General features: G+C 39.9%; 1 protein-coding gene across 5 annotated transcripts in view; it reads right to left on the bottom strand.

Moving 5' to 3' along the window:
* Positions 1-20,703, bottom strand: part of KIAA1549 (KIAA1549 ortholog) — a 143,632-nt gene that overhangs the window by 78,169 nt on the left and 44,760 nt on the right. The gene's annotated exons all lie outside the window — the stretch shown is intronic.

Below are 20,703 nucleotides of genomic sequence, written 5' to 3'. Positions count from 1 at the left end.
CAGGACACCCCCTCAGTTAAACCACCAGGGACCAGTTGAAAATGAGAATGACCATACACAGCATAAAATGCCAGACAGTGATACAGTACACCTCTCAACTGCAACTACTTTTGTAACCCTTTAGAGGATGCCTTGAACTCAGTAAACCTGTGGCAGATCTTGCAGGAATAGCTCACCTATCTGTTAACACACTATTGTCAGTCTAAAGACACTTTCTAAAGGTGATAAACTACTGTTTTCATCGCTCCTCCCTGGTCTGCTTGCTGAATTCCTTGATGCAACTTTTCAAATGCTGACATGTCTTGATAAGTTTTTAATCTGCTGATCTGAAAAGCACAATTACAAGAATGAATGCACAGAGCTAATACCACGGTACCACTAATCACACCTAATCACATATACAGATACTATTCTCTCAAGCAGTCCCAATCCATCTTTTCCTCTCGCTGTAAGCATTGCCAGCTTTATGTTGTAGTGTGCTAATAAAATATACTGCCTTACAATGCTCTCAGGGAAACAAAAAAAAGAAAGGAGGAAGAGGAGGGAGGAAGAGGAGGGAGGAAGAGGAGGGAGGAAGAGGAGGGAGGAAGAGGAGGGAGGAAGAGGAGGGAGGAAGAGGAGGGAGGAAGAGGAGGGAGGAAGAGGAGGGAGGAAGAGGGAAAAGAAAAAAGAGAAAAGAGAATGAAGAAAAAGAAGAAAAACACAACAGGTACACTCTTGTAAAATCTATGTAAGGCAAATACACAAGTCCATCCTTCTTGCATGGAGGTCAGCTCTTTGAACATGGCACAGTACAGCCACCATGGAATAACAACTTCCACAAGCAGTTAACGTAGAATACCAGAAAAAGCAGTTTCTAGCAAGCAGAGAACTGAAAACCGGAGCCAGCCCCATTTGCTGACGAAAACCTGTTCAATGTTTTTTCCTCGCTAAAAGTCTCCCTAGCCTCACTCCTTCCTTTGACTTGGGCTTCCAGCCTTTATTTTTCTTTGTGACATTTTTAGTAAGCAGGGAGTTAATAAAGCAAAGACTTGCAAGGCTATGAAACAAACACTGCCCAAGTGAATTACTTCTCTCCCTATATGCATGCACAGTTCCTTTCAGCCAGCCCTGTAAAATCCTGTGTACTTTGGTCGCACTTTGGATACCCAGTGCTCGCTCACAGCGAATTCCAAATTGCACACAAATGGGCTAAGAGAAATAAGTTCGTCTTCTTCATCGTGGCTTCATGTTGTAAATCCCTGCAGCAGTAACACAAGACAACTGTATTAGCTTCAACACAGTGGGTTAAACACAGAGCTGCTACACATTACAGTTTATATGACTGGTAAAGGTGAATACATACTGATTAGTAACTGCACTTTTGATCACAGATCTCCACAAATCTTCGACCCAAAGCCAGAGGTGATACCACAAACAAAACAGTTCTACTACCTATACATCGCTATGCTGTGTATCATCTTCCTTCACCCACAGGGAGCTCCCTTTATCTGTGTTCAGTTTGATAGGGGGAGCTGTCACAAGGCAAGATCCTGCTGGAAGTGAATACCCATCACAGAAGGATCTTCTGAAGCAACATTGTAAGCTGGCCAATAGACATGACTAAGAGGCAAGGGCAACCTTGGCTTTAAATTGATTCTGACTTTAGAACTAGCTTTTTCTTTACAGTCTGCTAATGTTTTTTTCCTTGAAACACAAAGTCATAGTATATAATAATTTTATCATACACCTAATGCCAGGAAGGGAAAAACACGACACCTGAAAATGTTTCATTTTTTTCAGGAAAACCCATCATGCCTTGAAAAAGTTACAAGCTGTAAGACAAGGTAAGAGCATTGTTACTTGAGATAAGTGGAGTGGGAGAAATTCATTTGTGCATATAAGATTTTGAAAAAAACTTCACCAGCAAGTTCACAAGCCAGTGTTCCATGCTGTTTACTTTGCTTCGCATTTTTGAAGTGGGGTGCATTAGTGACATGCCATTAACAATACAAATTACTGTTTTCCGTCATCTCCAGAAGAATAGCACACTACTTGAATGCTGCTTGTCAGAGCCGTGCGCGCCTCTCATGGAGAGCAGATGGGACGCATGGCAGATGTGCCTGAGAGCAGCCAGACAGCCCACAAAGAGGAGGGAAAAGCGGAGGAACAAGGGAAGAAGGCGCGGGCACATCACGGCGGGACAATCGCACCCTCACCAGTGCGGAGCAGCCAATCTGGCTATACTGCGGGACAAAGAAAGCAGACAGACTGCACATGTTCTGGTATATCTCAACACCGCAAGCGCACAAAGCTATTGATGAATATCAATGCTGATGTGTCTGTTTGCACAGCTGTTGCTGTTGGGTGATGGTTTCGCTGTGCAGCAACTGTACTGCCATTGAGCTGGGCAACAGTGGCAGGATAGCAATCAGACGCGCCAAACTCCACCAAGCTGATAACGTTATGGAAAAGAATAGACAGCTTGGAAGCAAAGCTGTGATCCCAAGTGACAGAAAAGGGGAGGAAGGGCAAAAACTCACGGCAGGAGCCACGGGCACCCCAGATGGCACCACAGTACAATGCCTCAGCTCTGACAATGACACTGGGACTCAGGAGAAGCGATAGCATGGGAAATGAGCTTGGGGTGATGAACTCTGCTGGTTCTGCTGCCCCGAAAACTGGTAAGAGCCTGAGTGAAATTCGCAAGTAATGAAACCTGTCACTGAACACAATGACCCCTCCAACTGCCTAATCTGTATTTACAGAAGCATGGCCGGGCACCCTTAATGCTGGCGCAGATTTATGTGAATTTGGGAAGGGCCATAACACCAGCATAATGCTGCCCCATGACTACAGAAAAGGACTGCTGCAGTCTGTTGACATCTTTAGTGACAAAAATACACCATGTCAGCTTGCCAAAAAACTACATGTGTTCATAAACCAGGAACTAGACTAGGTATTTTTCCAGAAAGCAATGAGAAGGATGTAGTTTTTGTTTTTCCTGTAGCTGCAGTGCTGGAAAGTAATGTCTGTTTATACTCTATAACAAAGTAGAAAAAGACCACTTTTCAAATATATACTGTAATAATATAATCATATGCTTTCATATTTTGATATTTAATTTATAATAAACATACTTCCATATATTTTTTAACACAGGATCCAAGATGTAATCTCACCTCTGCCACTGATCTTTCATGCAACTTCAAAACAGCTGCATTGCTCCTCTGCACTCTGCTATTAAAACATGGCAATTGTACATTACCACAACTATCAATATCTGCTAACATGTAGGTAATTTCCTACATCATGGAGATTTTGAACTATAGACAATAGGTACAGGCACAACAACAACAAATATAACATAGAAGTCTTTACTTGTAATAAAATCAAACTTTGAGAATAGAACTATTATAGTATTTTTTTCTCTATTATTTTTGAGAAACTAAACAACAGCCAATAAAGTTTGCAAACATCGGAAAGTGCAAGCAGACTAGTAACAAAGCAATTCAAAACATATATCATTTTAAAAAAAGTGATCTGTGTACTAACACAATGATCTACAAAATTAAATTTTAATACCTTTGTTTTTTAGGCACTGAGAAAATTTGCTCTTTATTGCTGCCCATTGTTTCAAATAGTGGCATTTTAGGTAACTAGTGTTGCATATGTTACAAGTATTATGGGAAAATTCCTATTTATTAACTAGATAACAACAGTTCCTAAATTATTAAAATTAAAGCTATGAACTTACGAGGAATTTTCACCACCTGAAGCAGCTCCTTGACTATGGGGGGTAGAGTAGCACATCACATTTCAGGGAAGCTTTTAACAACATTTTTGCTATTCACCACTATTTAACTTTTTATTTGAGAACGATAAAGTAAGAAATTGAAATAACTGAATGCAGCATAGGAGGAGATCACCTGAGGGTAGAGAGAATAATAGATGCAAATGTATCTGAAAAAAATCACAACTCTTCCTCATGTGCCTTAACACTTAACTTTCTAGCTTATTTAAATGCATTTAGTCCAGCTGCCATCAAGAAGACCTGGTACGCATTAGCTCATTGCAAAAAATGCTCACAAATCTCTTGTGTAAGCCTCTAACTCAATTTCTTAGGTGTCTGGCTTGCAGGAAAATACCAGTCACAGAAGCATGTGCAGCTGAAAAGCTGTCTGCTTTCTTCTCCAGGAGGCATTAAGCATGGATTGAGCAGTGACAGTAATCAGCCCTGGCACACAAAAGCCAGGCAGAGGAGGGGATGGGAGCCTGTACTGTCCCTCCCTTCCTGAGCTCCAGCTCCTCTGTGGGGCTCTGGGCAGCATTTGGAAGGTCCTGTTCCCTGAAACACAAGCTGCACCCATGCCCAAAGCTGCCTTGGGGGAGTGCACAATTAGGATGTGCAAGAGACACAAATCAGCTGGAGTCCTAACAGCTGTATCTCAATGATGCTCATTTTCTTATTGTAAAAGATCAAAAATGTCTGACATCGTTTACCACATGCACTTACAAATTTTAAGTAATTAAGCTGCTTGTACCGACTGAAGACTAAAAAAGAAAGTAAAGAAATGCAAGATCTATACTGTGTCTTGGCACTCTTTTGCAGTGCAGTTGAAGGTAAAATTTCATAACAAATAGCAAAAGTTGTATTAAGAGAAAAAGCAATAGTGTTAATGGAAAGCAGGCAAAGTCAGTGCCTATGTACACACATGCTCAGTTCTGCACACTTCAGGGTTCAATACAGAGCCAAGAAAGAAGAGGAACATCTTGAAGTCATTCTTTATCCACATGCAAACAGATGTGGCTCAGCTGCTGCCCAGGTGCAAGTATCCAAGAAACTCCTCCTCCCACACAGCAAATGAGCACATGCTTCCACCTCTGCGTGAGGAGAAAAGATGCACAAAAACACAAAGGAAAGTGGCCAAGAGAAACCCCTGCTTGCTTGCCAGCAGAGCTGATGAAGTCTTTGTAAAGGAAGAGGTTTAGTAGAAGATGGTCTAACTGCATTTCATACCCAAGTCAAAAAAATACAACACTCCTCATCCAGTATTTATTGCATTTGAAAACCAACTGCAGTACAAACTGATATCAACATGATACCAATGAGCCTATAATACTAGACATTTACATTTTCTTCCTTTTTTTTTTTTTTTTCTTTTTCTCCCAAAACCACCAACAAAAAACAAATGCTGAAAACTTCCTTTAGGACACTTTTGCTGGTAACCATCATGTTAAAGAGCTGTAGGCAGTCTGGGATCCCAGCTAGCACTGCACAGCTGATGCAACACCTCATCAGAAAACTTGCAATCCGTGTTCTGATCCAGGAATCTTCCAAATATATACACTGTTGAGGCTGAATAGGATGCTGTAGCAGTTAACAGTAATTGGTAGATTAATAGAAAAAAAAAAACAAAACCAAAAACAACACAGCTTCTCTTTATCTAATAGCATGGTAACAGATTCTGCTTTGCACAATAGAGGAAAAATCTTGCAACCCAAGCGAAGCTTTTCACAACACAAAAGATAACAGTGCACCCACCACCAGATCAGGCAGGAGAGCACACAGATGGGGACAGAAGGAGAACACCCCTCCCCGTGCCTCCCAATCCACTCCATAATCATCACCACACACTGAGATTTTATCTCTGAAACAGCATTATTACCTTTGAAAAACTCTGCCTGCCAACAAGTGGTGTTGGGAACAAACCCTGTTCACAGAACAGTCTGTCATGCCTACACACCACCTGCAAACCCGAACGATAAATAAATCCTCGCTTGTGGAACTGCATAAAGCTCTTACGGCACCAAGATGCCTCAAACCAACAGTCACTCTCTAGAACTGCTCTGTATAGATACCCGAATGCAGAGGTGAGAAAGCAAATTTGCCATGACAATTCACACCATTTCAAACATCTCAGGAGGAAGAAAGATTATTTCCCATACAGAAGCTTTCTATGGCCACTGCATGTTCCTACAGACCATCACCCACAGTTGAGGAAAGCCAGGGCTTTGTGCAGAGCTCAGTGCTCTGGAGCGACTGCTGGCTGGCCATACACGCAGACACACAGAAAACTGCAAATCAAATCCTAGTTCAAAGTGTAGCTTTTGCTGAGAGCACTCATGCTTTTTTGGCATTCAGTTGTACATGACATCATCATGTGGGAAGCCATATGTTAGGGATAAAGCACACACAAACTTGAATTGGCTTTACAAATGTTAATTCTAGGAAAAGCTCATCAGATTTGCTCATCATGATAACCAGGTCACATTTTTAAAAACAAAAAGCTTTCTTTCCCCCTTGTGTGGTTTTTTTCCTTTTTATTTTTTTTTTTTTAATTGCTCTCTGCAGAGGAACTTGATTTTTAGTCTGTGAAGTGCCAGTGTCAGTTTTCATCTAACCAAATGACTACTAAGCAGCTTTCTATTTATGCTCAGCACTGCAGCATCCTCCAAAAAGCTTTTGAAAAGACCAATTACATTTATATTAGCCTCTCCTTTGCACAGATGGCCTATCACTGAGTAGTATTTTGTTTCCAATGCATACAAATTCTTTGTGAAAAAAATACATCCTTAAAACAATTTTTATTTCTTAAATTGCATTATGACTATTATATAATACAGAATCTCTCAAAGCAATGAAATGACAGCCTGAAGAGTAACTGCCTAATTAAAATACAGTCTATGCTGTATCCTAGTAACCCAGTTACCCACAGGGACTCTCTTCATTGACACATATCCTTAACTGTGTCGTGCTGACAAAGGGAAAATACCCTTGACTGAGCTTTAAGTTGTTCAGGTCAGTGGACTCGTTGCTCCAAATTCATGTTTCTGCAAGGAATAAATGAAGTCCCAACCTGCAACACCTAAAAGCAGCTCATTTGAGAAACTAATTTACAAGACTTTTGTTACACAAAGCATAGTGAAAAATCTGAAAAATGTAAAATTTTCAACCTGCATAATACCATCACTCTGTATTGAACTCACAAAACAACTTCCTTGCTCCAAGGCCAGATCATAACAATATCCCTCTACATGCTTAATTTTTCAAACAGTTGCATATGCATAAGCAAATAATACTGAAAAGCTCTTGCACAGTAGGATATGAAGGCATTTAGTAGTACTCGCAGCATGTATCACTTGGCAAATCAAGTCACATGAGAGGGAACCTGTCAATGCATTTTCATAGAAAAAGGATATTTCGCAAAAAAGCTGGGAAAGAGAACAGAACAGTCCCAGTTACCCCAGCCTTTGGGGTTGAAACTAAGTGCTTACCAAGAGCTGAAGACACGGAAAGAAATGGGATGTAACAAAGAGATGGAACAGAAATTCAAGCAGAGGTTTGAAACAAGCTACCTAAGATTTTTCTTTACACTGTGCAAGTTTTATTGCCCTTGACTTCACCTGGAAGAAGAGAAATCTCCTAAACCAACACTGTAGTAAAAAGAAAAAAAAATCACTGCATATTAACAAAGATTAAACTTCTGCCCATGAAACTTCCAGATGATAATTCCCTGGCAAAACTACTAGGGAAGAAGAAAAAAGGCAACACAAATACGCTTTCAAATTAAAAACAAAACAAAACCAATGAAAATAACCCCATACTTTTCTGCCCCTTCCTTATAGGCTGTCAGGCTTAGGCATCTACTGCACAATATTTGCAAATTCAATGCAAATATCCTTACTAGATATGCTGGAACTGCATTAGTTTTAAGAATAATTATGATATCAGGTAGAATGTTTCCTTGTGTAAGTAACTCAAGCTTTAGCAGTTAATTTTGGTCTTTTTGTCTGTTTCTCCTTAGCAACATCCTCAAAACATCGCAAGTAGAGAAATCACAGTTGCTAGCATCTTAAGAGAAATGAAACTTGCCTGAAGCCTTTTCTTATGTCCCTAATGCAATACAACAGGCCTAATCACCGTTCTCAGAGCACTCCACTGGAAACAGGTTATCCTGAGCTACTGCCTTCTTAAGCTTTCAGACCTGGGGCCAAGTTCATGACCAATGCAAATGAGTTCACTCTACCAACTTCAGCAAAGTTGCATCGTCATTTCCCAGCACTGAAGTTGGTGCTGGGAGACAGGAAGTTATTGGCCATACAATAATACCCAAGATACTAAGGTGTGAGTCTTCTATTTCTCAGTACTCTCAGGTGCTCGAGATGTGTGTGGCACTCCAAACACATGAGAAAGAAGCTGTGGATACTGGAGTCACTAAGTCCTGAAAATAAGACCATCTTCTAGTAAGAACTGCAGTTTCTACATGGCCCCAGAAACTTCATAGCTTCAGTTAATAACAAAAATAAAAGAATGAGTAAATAACATATTAACAAGTGTAGTAGAAATAAATCAGAATAAGATCTGCTGTGGGACACAATGAATATATGGATAATCCAGAAAAAGGATCTAAGGAGAGTACTCTTACTACAAATATGTATAGAGAACCAGAAAGGTAAAGAAAAAACAATTGTTAAGTATGGAGAAGTATATGGGAGTGGAAAGTGTTATATAGTCCTACTTTATGGGGCAGTCTGCTCACAGCATTTTTAATAGGAACAATCTCTTCAGGAATGTCACAAAGTAAAACTCCCTAATTAACATATTGGGAAACAGACTACAAAGTGAATAATAAAAAAGAGGGGCAAGGAATCTCTTCCTATCAAAATTTAACACACACAGGACAAACGAGAAGCAGAAACAACTGGTTGGGAAACGGATCAGTTAATGCAGCTTTCCCAAGCAAGACTGGTAGCAAAGAGCAACTGAAACCTGTTTCAGAACAACTGAGCATTAAAGAAACAGAACAACCACAGCACAGCCACGCCAGCCTTAAAGGAGACCTTTCCTTTTTTTTTTATAACTAACATAACTGACATTTGTTAGTGGCATGAAAGAAAATATGTTTTCCTTAAAGCAATTAGGAGGGAGTGGGCATCATGTACACGCAAACAACAGCCAAATTCCATCATATTCTGTAATAATCATTGCACGCTTCTCACCTTGGCTGCCATAAACTATCCCATTACAATTAGACTTCACAAGATCCTGTGGTAGAGCACCATGTTAGCTTGGCTGTGAAGCATTGCTGAAGTGAATGGTGACACTGAAGAGATGGCCCTTCTAAGTCCTTACTAGGACCTTTCCTGGTCCTTAAGCTCCCTGGGTCACCCCTTCACTTCCCCATGTTCTCTAATACATAAGGCTGCATCATTTTCCAACCTACTGCCATTACTGTTCTGTAAAGCTACAGATGCAAGAGTCAGTGCAGCATTATAAATTGCAGCACATATTCATTAAACACAGACCTATAGACACTACTCCACCTACCAGACATGGCAGTGTTACAGGTACTTTCCCATGGAAACACCTGGGCTACGATTAGAGGCTCTTCAGGTGAATCCCACATCCAGTTAAAACCATGCTAATCCCCATGCACACTTGAGAAGACCACTGGAAAACAGGGTTGTGATGCATTCTGGCTGCATAATCTCCAAGACAAAGACAGTAAACCAAATAAATAAATAAATAATCCAAGAACACTAAACATTGGTCTCAGGAGAAGAACACAGGCTTCTCTTGAATTCAGACCTTGGTATTTGTTCTAAGATTATCTGACGTACATTTTAGGACAACTTAGAAGTTTAACCCAATAAAGTGTTGATGAGTTCCTTATGCAGGACTCCTCAGGACAGTAAACAATATTTTTAGAAGCTGAAGCAGATACCCCTTAGATTCTGAACTCTATAGTGGGGCTCTTCATTTATGAAGTTGTCAATAGCTTCATCCTATCTACTTAAAAACAAAACAAAACACACTGAACCTGCTGAAGCACCAAGTTCCTTTCATATGTGGTACTCCACAGGACAGCAAACTACGTTTCAAAGTCAAAACGGGTACCCATGGGATCCTAAACAGAAGTTGGGGCTTTGATGTCTTGAATAGCTTTAACCTTCCTACTTGAAAGATATCACTGCACTGAAACTGGGGGCTTTGATGAACAGCTGGCTGAATATGACCCAGCAGTTTGCCCAGATTACCAAAAAGGCCAACAGCATCCTGGCTTGTATCAGGAACAGTGGGGCCAGCAGGACTAGGGAAGTGATCATCCTGCTGTACTTGGTGCCGGTGAGGCCCCACCTTGGATCTTGTGCTCAGTTTTAGGCCCCTCACTACAAGACAGACATTGAGGTGCTGGACCGAGTTCAGAGAAGGGCAATGAAGCTGGTGAAGGGTCTTGGGCACAAGTCTGATGAGGAGCAGCTGAGGGAACAGGGGCTGTTTAGCCTGGAGAAAAGGAGGCTGAGGGGAAATCTTATTGCTGTCTACAGCTACCTGAAAGGAGGTTGTAGCATGGAGGGGGTTGGTCTCCCAAGTAGCAAGTGATAGGATGAGAGGAAATGGCCTCGAGTTGTGCCAGGGAAGGTTCAGGTTGGATATTAGGAAAAAATTCTTCACAGAAAGGATTGTCAGACATTGGAACAGGCTGCCCAGGGAAGTGGTGGAGTCACCACGTCTGGAGGTGTTTAGAAGGCGCATGGACAAGGTTCTTAGGAACATGGTTTAGTGCCAGAGTAGGTAATGGTTGGACTTGATCTTGATTGAGGGTCTCTTCCAACCTGAGCGGTTCTATGAAATTTGGGCTATGCAATGTGAATGGGGCTGCCAGTGCTCTCCACAAGGTATGGTACATTTGAAGCATCTCCTCTTTCCGAAATATTCCAAGAGGAAGGAAGTAATTCAGTTACATCTCTAAAGAGTGAAAAAGCAGAACTGTGGGTAGGAAAGAGTTCAGTTTTTTCAGGAATCATGACACAAGTTTCAAGAATAAAAACACACAATACATACAGGCAATGCTGATGCCCATTTTTTATTTGCAAATAATTGCAAATAAATAGATACAATTTTCCAAAATAAAGAACAGATGCTCTTTTCTGATCACACACAACTATTTTCCTTTATGGCATGCTTAGTACAATTTAAAATAACTGCAGGCTTCTTATGTAGATTTTTGAAAAAAATTGGCTTATGTACATTACTGTGTCTCCAGACAATAAAAATTAAAGTGACCACATGTTAATAAATGCTTTCACTTTTATTCCACATAAAACAAACAATATAATTGGATAAAGAAATAACACCAATATGATAACTTCCATGGTGTCTTAGAATTCTTCTGAACAGTAAATTTAAGACTATCTGAAGTAAATCGGGTTCAAAAGAAATGGAAAAGAAATACAGTAACCTTCCCTAATAAATTATCAGTTACTTGAGACAGAGTATTTACAGAGTACATGAATGTTGTTTGATACGTCCCATACAGAGCTGGAAAATCCTTTCCTTTATTAAAGAGGCTACTACAGGACAGCACATTAGGTATAACCAGACATACTCTTAAGAGCCAATCCCAGCTCCTGCATTTTGGGATTCTTGCCCTTTCTTAGGTTGAAATGCTGAATTAAAGATCCTGGTTGGCTGTTGATGTATTCTTCTCCTAATATCCTAATCCCAGGAGTTGTTCATAGTAACTACACATCCACACCTTAGAATACAGAATTATCAAGATGAGATACTCCAAAAGAAAATTTTTTTAAGCAACTACCCAAAGAACTGTTCAACAAAGAAAAAAAATACAAAGCTCTCAGGCAGAAATACTTTCCTACAGAAGAGCCCTCAGTCAAAGAGGATAAGTCTCCTATATCAAGCTGATTTAAATTATTTAAGAGACTGCATCATGCACATGGCTATTTTCTTGCCTTTACAACAGCTTGGCCTTTCACAAGTCACACTGCTTAAACGCCCACAATCAAAAATGGACAGTGTTTCTGGACCAGGTCACAACACAGATACTTTGTACTACTTTGCCATGTCTAGCCAAACTAGCATAAAAATTTTATTTATGCTAAAAGAAAAGCAGGTCACCCTTATACAAGTTATGAGCTACAGTTTATTTCACTCCCTGTGGTTTCAAACCCCCCTCCAACAGTCACTTGAGAAAGGACTTGTAGCCTAATTATATCTAACTGCGATATTCCTACTATCCCACTAATTCTTGCTGTAAACTGACCTAATACCGTACAATCATAGAGTAGTTTGGGTTGCAAGGGACCTTTAAAGGTCTAGTCCAACCCCCCTGCAATGAGCAGGGACATCTTCGACTAGATGGAGACTGGCAGGAGTGCAGTTACCATAGACCTAAGGCGTCATTTCTCCAGTTCCTGGATAGAAGGGGAAAGGAAAAAAAAAAAAAGGCACTTCAGGAAGGGTTTTTTCTCCCCCCCCCAAAAAAAGTGTTAGAAGTCATTCTGGACATACACGGAAATCTCTATTTTCTTTTGAAGTGGACCAGACAGGGCTTAAAAATGCCTGGAGAAGAGATGATTTTGGAGTATATGAGCTTGATTACTCTCTGCTTCTAACCTTACACTGGTATTCATACATCTGTAAAGTGCTGTTATCCTAACCTGGGAAAGTTTGCACACAGTGCACAGAAAATAACAACCTACACAGAGAATTCAGTCCATTAACTAATAATGGTCTCATCTAGGAAAGAGCATGGTACGTAGAGAATTTGTTAATTAAAATGAAAAGAGAGAGCGCACTGGGACCACAATAGTTTGAGCTTTGCTCTCAAATGTACTATATTTAAACAGTCCCATTTGCAATGATCTGAGGCTTATCCAACCATTGGAGTAAGATTTTTCTTTTCTGTGCAGACTTTTTACTGCAGTGCCAACATTTTACGGCACCCAGCACAGGGGTATAGCCAAGCTCAGCCCCTCCAGCACAGCCTGTGCAAAGCACCTCGAGTGCTGTAGGGAACGGAGCTCCTTGCCCAGCTGACAGAACCAGGATTCTGCAGGAAGGCTTATGAACACAAGTCTGTTGTCTCATGCTGTGATATTAAAAAAAAAAAAGGAAATAAAAGAGCTTTACACGTGACCTTGGGTCTGGTTTGGATGCTGTCCTTAAAGAAAAATATGGTCTAATTATAAATAATCTGAAGAAGAGTACAGGAATGGGCAGAGGTTCTCTAATGAGGAAATAACTGAGATAAAGTTGGGATTAACTATCCTACAGGATAAGTGATTACAGGGGGAAAGGAAGGTACATAATAAAACATGCCAATTGCTTTCAAGCACATGTAAAGCTATAGCAAAGAGGAATAATCTCTTTTCCACATCCATACTGGACAGTTTAGCAGTGCTAAAAGCCATTAGGATGGGTTTTCCAAAGGTCAGTGTTGCTGTGTATTGGAAGTAATTGCTCCAGATGGTCCAGGAGTCCCCATCACCGAAGGTCTTTAAGAACAGTTTAAACAACCACATCAGGAATTATAATTACATTTGATTCTTTCTTTGTGGCTTTGAGACTTCTTTCAGACCCATTTCCTCTGATCAAGACTGTTCAGAAGCACTGTAGAGGGAAATCAATGTCACATGTGTTTAAAAAACAAAAATTGCAGAACTAAACTTTCTGTGCAGCTTCTCATATACAGCAAAGCTGGTTTAAAGCACATAAACCAATAAGCCATGCTTATGAGTATCCAAACTTTCCTGCTACCTAAGAAAGAAATTTCTTCAGGACCTGTTAAATTGAAAGCATTAGCTTATGTATAGTGAATCATCACCATAAACATGAGGTTGCCAAGGACCAGGTCAACCAATACACTTAAAAGGTATGATGAGCAGGGATTGTAATCGGTGATTACACAAAATTCCCTAATCCTAACTAGCAATTTTTTGCCAATGAGTAGTAAGCAAAGTCCATACTTTCTAAGAGCAACACAACATGCTCTGTATTCAGGTGAATAAAAGCATGTATAATACAAAAAACTTCACAACACTGAGGAGCCATCAATAAAAGGGACCAATCTTTGAAAGCAGTCTGTGTTTGACTCTGTCACCAGCTGTGCATCCTTTGTGGTGAATGTGTTATTTACAGTATCTCTACTCAACCTCAGAACACATTACAGACGCACAACTTGTTTAGCTCTGCTCTCAAAGACATTTTTCAAATGAGGCAAGCCTCCAAATTCTTTCTTTTGCCTTCCAGCATTGCCTATTCCCTTTCAAAGGCCAGACTGTTTAGTCCTTGATCACAACTGGAGTAAGAGTCAAACATTCTGAAAGCCTCAAATGAACAGAACAATATTGCTACCTGGAAGTGAAACACAATGTTCAGTACCCAAAAACCTGTTTCCATATCTTCCTACTAGAAGAAATTATACCCAGTTTTAGTTAAAACCACAAGTGTTTTAAAAGCAGTGCAAGTACAAATCGCACAGTCAAGGAAGTTATCCCCATCACAGACACATACGACTTTTTACTTCATGAGGCTATTTCACCCTCTCTTCTCCTACCCTGCTGCTTCACACAATATCTACATCCAGGATAAAACCAAAGTCATAAAACATGTATTCTGACCTGCTTTGGACTCCTACAGCTAGCAAAGAAGTTTCCTCAGCAATCTAAGCTGTGGTTATCCTCAGCTGCACTTCAAGACCTAGTTGGGCCTCCAAAACTACACGCATTTTTTATCGACTAGTACTGCCCTGCTAACTGAGATTAAAAGCAAAGTAGGACAGTTCCTGCTGCTGAGGAATGCTTTAAATTCCTATCGCTGCTGACAATTGCGTGAGAGAAAGACAGGAGCACATACTGCACAATGGACTGAAAAATCTTCCCAAAACTTATACTATAAGATGCTTTCACCTGAAAAAGCTCAGATGAGAAATGGGTACAGACAGCTACGCTGCTGTGCTGCAGGGTCAAGATTCTGGTGCCTGTAGCAGCACTGGATGTTTCAGCCTCAGTGAGGAAAGCAAGAGAGGCTGTTCTTCATATAGAAGTGAAACTATAAGAAAAGCTATATGTGCTTTGCCCTTATAGATAGAGCTGTTCTAACATTGCCATCTTAGGATCAAAAAGGCATGGTTTGCCTCCTCTAGTACATGTCGCCACAAGACAGAATACTTAAAATGGGAACTCCTGGTGATGCTTCTAGTTACAGTAGGTGAAGGATATCTTGCTGTTACTTGCTGTTTTGTAGCACCATGTACAAGTCCCTAGCAGAGATTCATACAACAGGCCTTGGCAACACCTGCTCCATGAAAATTGCCGTAAGTACTGGTAGGAGTTTTGCCTCAGTCATAATTTTCTAAATTAAGTGTTTTTTAAATTACTGAAACTACACCCAAAAGACTTTTTATCTAGCTCCTTTTTCTCCTTCCCTGCAAAGTTAACTACCTGGCACCACTTCTACTTGAGATGATATTAGATTTTTTTCATTTAAACACATACATTCATTCTGCATTAATTAGGATTTGGAAAAAGCTAAAAGCATTCAGCCATTTAAGCTTCCTACAGATTCAAGAGTAACACTGATATTATTTCCAGTAGCACTTTCCATTTTGGCCCATCGGACCACTGAATCATTTAATACACATGTGGTTTTGTTTATTATCTCTCCAAATGAATGACACAAAAAAAGGCCAAAACACTCAGTACCAAACTCAGCTAAGAAATGCAAACAGCAGTGTTCCCATCCAAGAAATCTTTGTTTTAAAATATATAGACAGGTCTAGTATACATTTCAGTCAAACTACAACCTCCTTAATAAAGGAACAAAACAAGTTAAATAAAAAAAGGGTATATCAGCACCAATATTCACAAAGGCAGAGTAGAGTTATCTTCACAGGCAACTAAGTAACCAGAGCACCCATTAGAAGATTCCTTGAGACCCTCAAGGTCCAGGCATCCCTGTAATTACCCCTGTAATCATCTTACGTGCTCAAAAGTCTTTGCTAACATTAGTCATAGAAAAAAATAAAAACCGAACAAACAAACCCAACTAAACTTTTACACATCTTGTAGCACTAACTCTCAAACCAATAACCACACTTGGTGGTAAACGACCCGTTCTCCTTTTAAGGCATAGAAGAAAAGTATTAAAATCCAATGCACCACCTGCAGTCAGCAGTTCTAGTTTTAGCAGTTTCCATGCCCAGAGATATGGGATGTGCCTTCAGGTGTGCCATGTCTCTGAAATGTCACATTATACAAACTACCTTAAGATGAAGTGAAGTGGAAAATGTACCATGCCATCAAAATATACACAGTTAAAGGTCTGAAAAAACAGGTGACAAGAACATTAGACATATATATACACATATATCAAATATGTATATATTTGATCTAATACAAGCATACACAGTACATAAGACATGAGCATGCATATGTTCTAGATCAGTTCTAAGGGTCTTCCATCCCACACCCCTCCCAGCAGAGCTTAAAGCTGTAATATTTTTCCAAATTTCATAGCCTGAGACCCAGTTCTTATTTCAGTAATATCTTCTTTAGACTGCCTTCACATAGCAGATTAAAATACATAAATGCTTATATTCCAACTCAGCTATGATTTCATGGAGACTTAAATCCTTATCTCCATCTCCCTTCTCCCTGCAGTTCCCCAATTCCTGGTCAGAAGCTTAAGCCAGGATGAAGATCTTAATGTTTTTGTGAAGATTTATAACATTATGACCCATCTTTAAGAATTCTAATTGTCTTTGGGAATAGTAGGTGAAAAGATCACCTTAACGAAGGCTACAAGAAAATCAGCCAGAAATGATTGCAGGCATCTAAACAAAGCATGATGTTCTTCCTGTCAGTAAAAGGCAGCAGAGAAAAAATGGGCACTTTGAGGAGCACGATTCCCAGCCCAGTCTCTGAAAGACACTACAGCAGCCTCCTTTGCAGACCTGCTCCAACCAGCTGCCAATGATGCACTGTTCTGTACAGACCATAATCTAAAAACAACAACAAAAAAAAAACAAATCCACTATTCTAAGCCTGATTTCCTAAGTGAGGATGAAGCTATACTATGTTCTGACCTCTCCAGTAGCTTCTGAATCCAATGGCCAATTAAAAAAAACACTCAACAGAGGTCTAGAAATTCAGAAATAGTTTCACTCATTTCATGAACATACGCATCTGAGGTGAGGAAGGAGATATAAATTAGTCATTCATTTACCCTTCACTGAGTGAGATTCAGGCAGAGATCAGCTTTTAACATGCCTTTTGAAAGCACTTGTCTGGCAAACTTGAATGTCCACAGCTCCAGAAACAGCACCAAACGTATTACTTCTTGCCCATCTTTTTGACCTTGACCTGCTGTTACTGCCCTGTTTGGACAGAGATGGAGGGAAGAAGAGGGAAACAGAACACTACTGTCAAGGCACTAGGATTTGTAAATTCTGCCCATTGTGATACAGATCTTGGACCAAGCTGCCCTTCCATCCAACTACCTAGTTCTGTTCTGTGCAGAAATCCCAGAATCCACCTAGTCACGACAGCAGTTCTCAAATGGCTGCACAAAACACTGGACCTAATCACGTCAGAAAATCATGTAATCATTTTGGCTGAATGAGACCCTCAACATCATCAAGTCCAACCATTACCTACTCTGGCACTAAACCATGTCCCTAAGAACCTCATCCATGTGCCTTTTGAACACCTCCAGGGATGGTGACTCAACCACTTCCCTGGGCAGCCTGTTCCACTGCCTGACAACGCCTTCTGTGAAGAAGTTTTTCCTAATACCCAATCTAAACCTCCCCTGGTGCAACTTGAGGCCACTTCCTCTCATCCTATCACTTGCTACTTGGGAGAAGAGACCAACACCCTCCATGCTGCAAGCTCCTTTCAGGTAGTTGTAGACATCAATAAGGTCTAAGCAAGTTACTTAGCAAAAGGTACATGTTATTCTCAGTTCTCTGCAGGTCCCCTAGAGACACCATCAGATTTAAGTAACAGTTGGGAACAGCCTGCATCACTATGCAGTAGCTGGAGCACTGTATTCAGCATCACTCAGAATAAAAGTATTTAGGATACGCATCTTCATTACTGTCCAAAGTCTCTTTGACCCCTTTAACTAATTTATGTGCACAATAACATTATGCATAAATTCATGAAGTTATTTAATGATTTGAGTTAGAAAATCTCTAATCAGGCTTAGTGTAGTCCTCAGAGAGTTGTCATTTCTGGATACTTAAAGCAGCACTGTATTATTTCACATTTGGAAGTTAGTCCTCTTAGGATCAGAAATTTTACTTCTGTTTTAAAGCCGTAAGCCAAAATTCTGCACAATCTGTCATGGGATCTAGATAAATACATCAAGCAGGCCAGATCTGGCCTAAAGGCATGGCATCCAGCTTTCCTGCATATGTTACATTGTGGCTCAATGGCTTGAACTCCAGGATGTGCAGGTTAGATGATGAAACTGACAGAAATGGTTTTGGGGTTATTTTCCCAAATCAAGTCACTGTATATGCAGAAGGTTTATTTGGGAGCTATAAGAAGAGAATAATTTCCATCAGTTTATCCATGTTATGTCAGAAGCCAGGCTGTCAACATACTAAGTAACAAAACTAAAGTAACCCTTGAAGATAATGTGCTAAGACAAGGGAAAGAACAACACACCAAATATTTAGTTAAGCATCTGTTGGGGAAAAAAAAGTTTTAATATAAAAAAAGGCACCATCAGGAAAAGTTATATAAAATAGCCCAAACCAGTCTGCTATACTATCTGATTAGTCAGAAAACTATGTTGGTGCAGTACTATGACTAAGTAGGGTAATGATCTTTTCTGTCTCTCAAAGAAAAAAACTACAGAATTTAGCAGTCGCCAGCTGCATGCCGGCTTTAAGTGAACTTTGATTAGCACTGCATCTAAGAATCCCGCTGTGGTGAACCTTCCATCCCCTTCATCCCCACCAGTAATTTAACTCCCATAAGGAATTAGAGAGGCTAATGAACTAAACAGCTGCACAGAGTTAATTTCCGCATTCTCAGTGCATGCACGTTTCTTATGTTTCTTCCTATCTGTGCAAGGACTTTGCTGTTGGAGGAAGACAAGGAATAAGAGGCTGAAGAAAAGGGGACCGACATACTTTGTTGGACTTCGGTGTAATGATAAAGGAAACTATACTAAACATTATGGCAACAAGCAGAAAGTAGTAGAAAGTTAGAGGTTGTAGAGGTTGTAGGTCAAATAGTAGAAAGTTAGAGGTTGTAGAAAAAAAAAAAAGAAAATCTACAACCTCTAACTTTCTACTATTTGAACTTCTGAAATAAAAAAATTGTTTTGCATTAGTATCAATTTAGGGTTTTTTTTTCTTTCAAACGAAGCATCTACTCTTAATTTAAGTAGTGATAGAAACGACTATGAAGTAGGTTATTAACTTCAATTAATACTAGCACTGTGCTTACATTTAAAAGGGGACAGAAGAAAAAGACCACAGTACTTAAAACACTCTACACATATCACTTGCAGTGGCTTAAAATCACATGTGGCCAAAAATGAAGCCAGTAATCATTTCCCAAGAGAGAACAAGAGTGAAGAGTGAGACCCAGTACAAGGGAGAAGTCAAGGAAAATATGCCATTTTAACAGTGTTAGGAGGAAATCCCAGGAGAGGACAAGACTGAACACAAGCTCTACTGTCACTTAATTATGCAGCTGAATAGCTAGATAAACGTAAGTATAATTTTGGGGTTAATATTTGTCCAATAACCCAAAACAGCAAACAAAGACAAATTGGATGTAACCTCATGTATTTTGTTACACATAGAAGAGTCTAAAAGACATGGAAGATAAGATGAAGAAGAAACATCACAAAATATTGAGGTGCCAGGAACGGATGTAAAAACAAATGCAAAACCAATAAATGTAAAGTTTGAAACTGCACAACATCCCAGATGACAGTAACCAGGAGGACACCAGGCTCAGTCTGGCTGAGCTCACTTATGAACACAAGACAAGCACAAATGGTGCTTTACTGATTAAAAGCATCTCAGCAAATCTGCTTCTTTTGCATTTGATTTCAGAAACTTCTCAGTTTTCTTTTCTCAAAGAGCTAATGTGAGGATTTAATCTGAGGATACATTTAACTGTTGGCTCCTGATCTACAACTCTTTTTCCATTTTCTGTGCACCCTAAAACCGGTGCACTAATTAGTACAATTCAACAGCAAGTTCCACTTAAGCTGGGTGACCTGCAGTGTCCCTCAAAGCCAGTTTAACTACTGCAAACTTTCAAACTCTGCAACACAGACTTTAATGCCTTGTCCTTAAGAATAGCTACGTCATAGAAGACAAGTAGGATGCAAAATCTTTCAGCAAAATTGTTTAAAAACTAGTAAGCATGTACAAGGACAGAGCTGGGCTATACAGGTGAGGAGCCTACAAATGGTATAGAATTGGTAAAAGCAGAACGGTTTAGCTTGATTAGTGGGATGTAGTGACTCAGTGAAGATTTCAAAATGCACCAGAACCACTGAAAAAAAGAAGTTGGACAACAGCCAGAGCAGTGGAAGGAGCAAGTCAAGTGAGATGTCTCCCTGTTTCAGCAGCAGCAAATTAAATGGGGCACAGCTCCAGTTAAGTAGTTGAGCTGACAAAGTCTGTCTAGCCTATGCTCTACCTCTGGAGAAATGTACATCAGAATATCTGATCTTAGCAGCAATAATACTGAATTGGTGGTGCTGAATGCTTTTAAAGTACATTAAGTATTAAATTTGTTCTGCCTTTTGCTTTCTTCCACACGCTAACAATGTAAAACCAAACATCCCAGTCACTGGGTGTGGTTTATTTTAGAGGAGATATTTCTTGAAATTTTGTTTAAACACAAATTACTGACATCAGCTTGACATTTATTAGGACCCCT

This window comes from Columba livia, chromosome 1 (genome assembly GCF_036013475.1).
Source record: "Columba livia isolate bColLiv1 breed racing homer chromosome 1, bColLiv1.pat.W.v2, whole genome shotgun sequence".
In the NCBI taxonomy this organism is placed as follows: Eukaryota; Metazoa; Chordata; class Aves; order Columbiformes; family Columbidae; genus Columba; species Columba livia.
The sequence above is the reverse complement of the archived record's forward strand: the minus strand, read 5'-3'. Positions and strand labels throughout refer to the sequence as shown.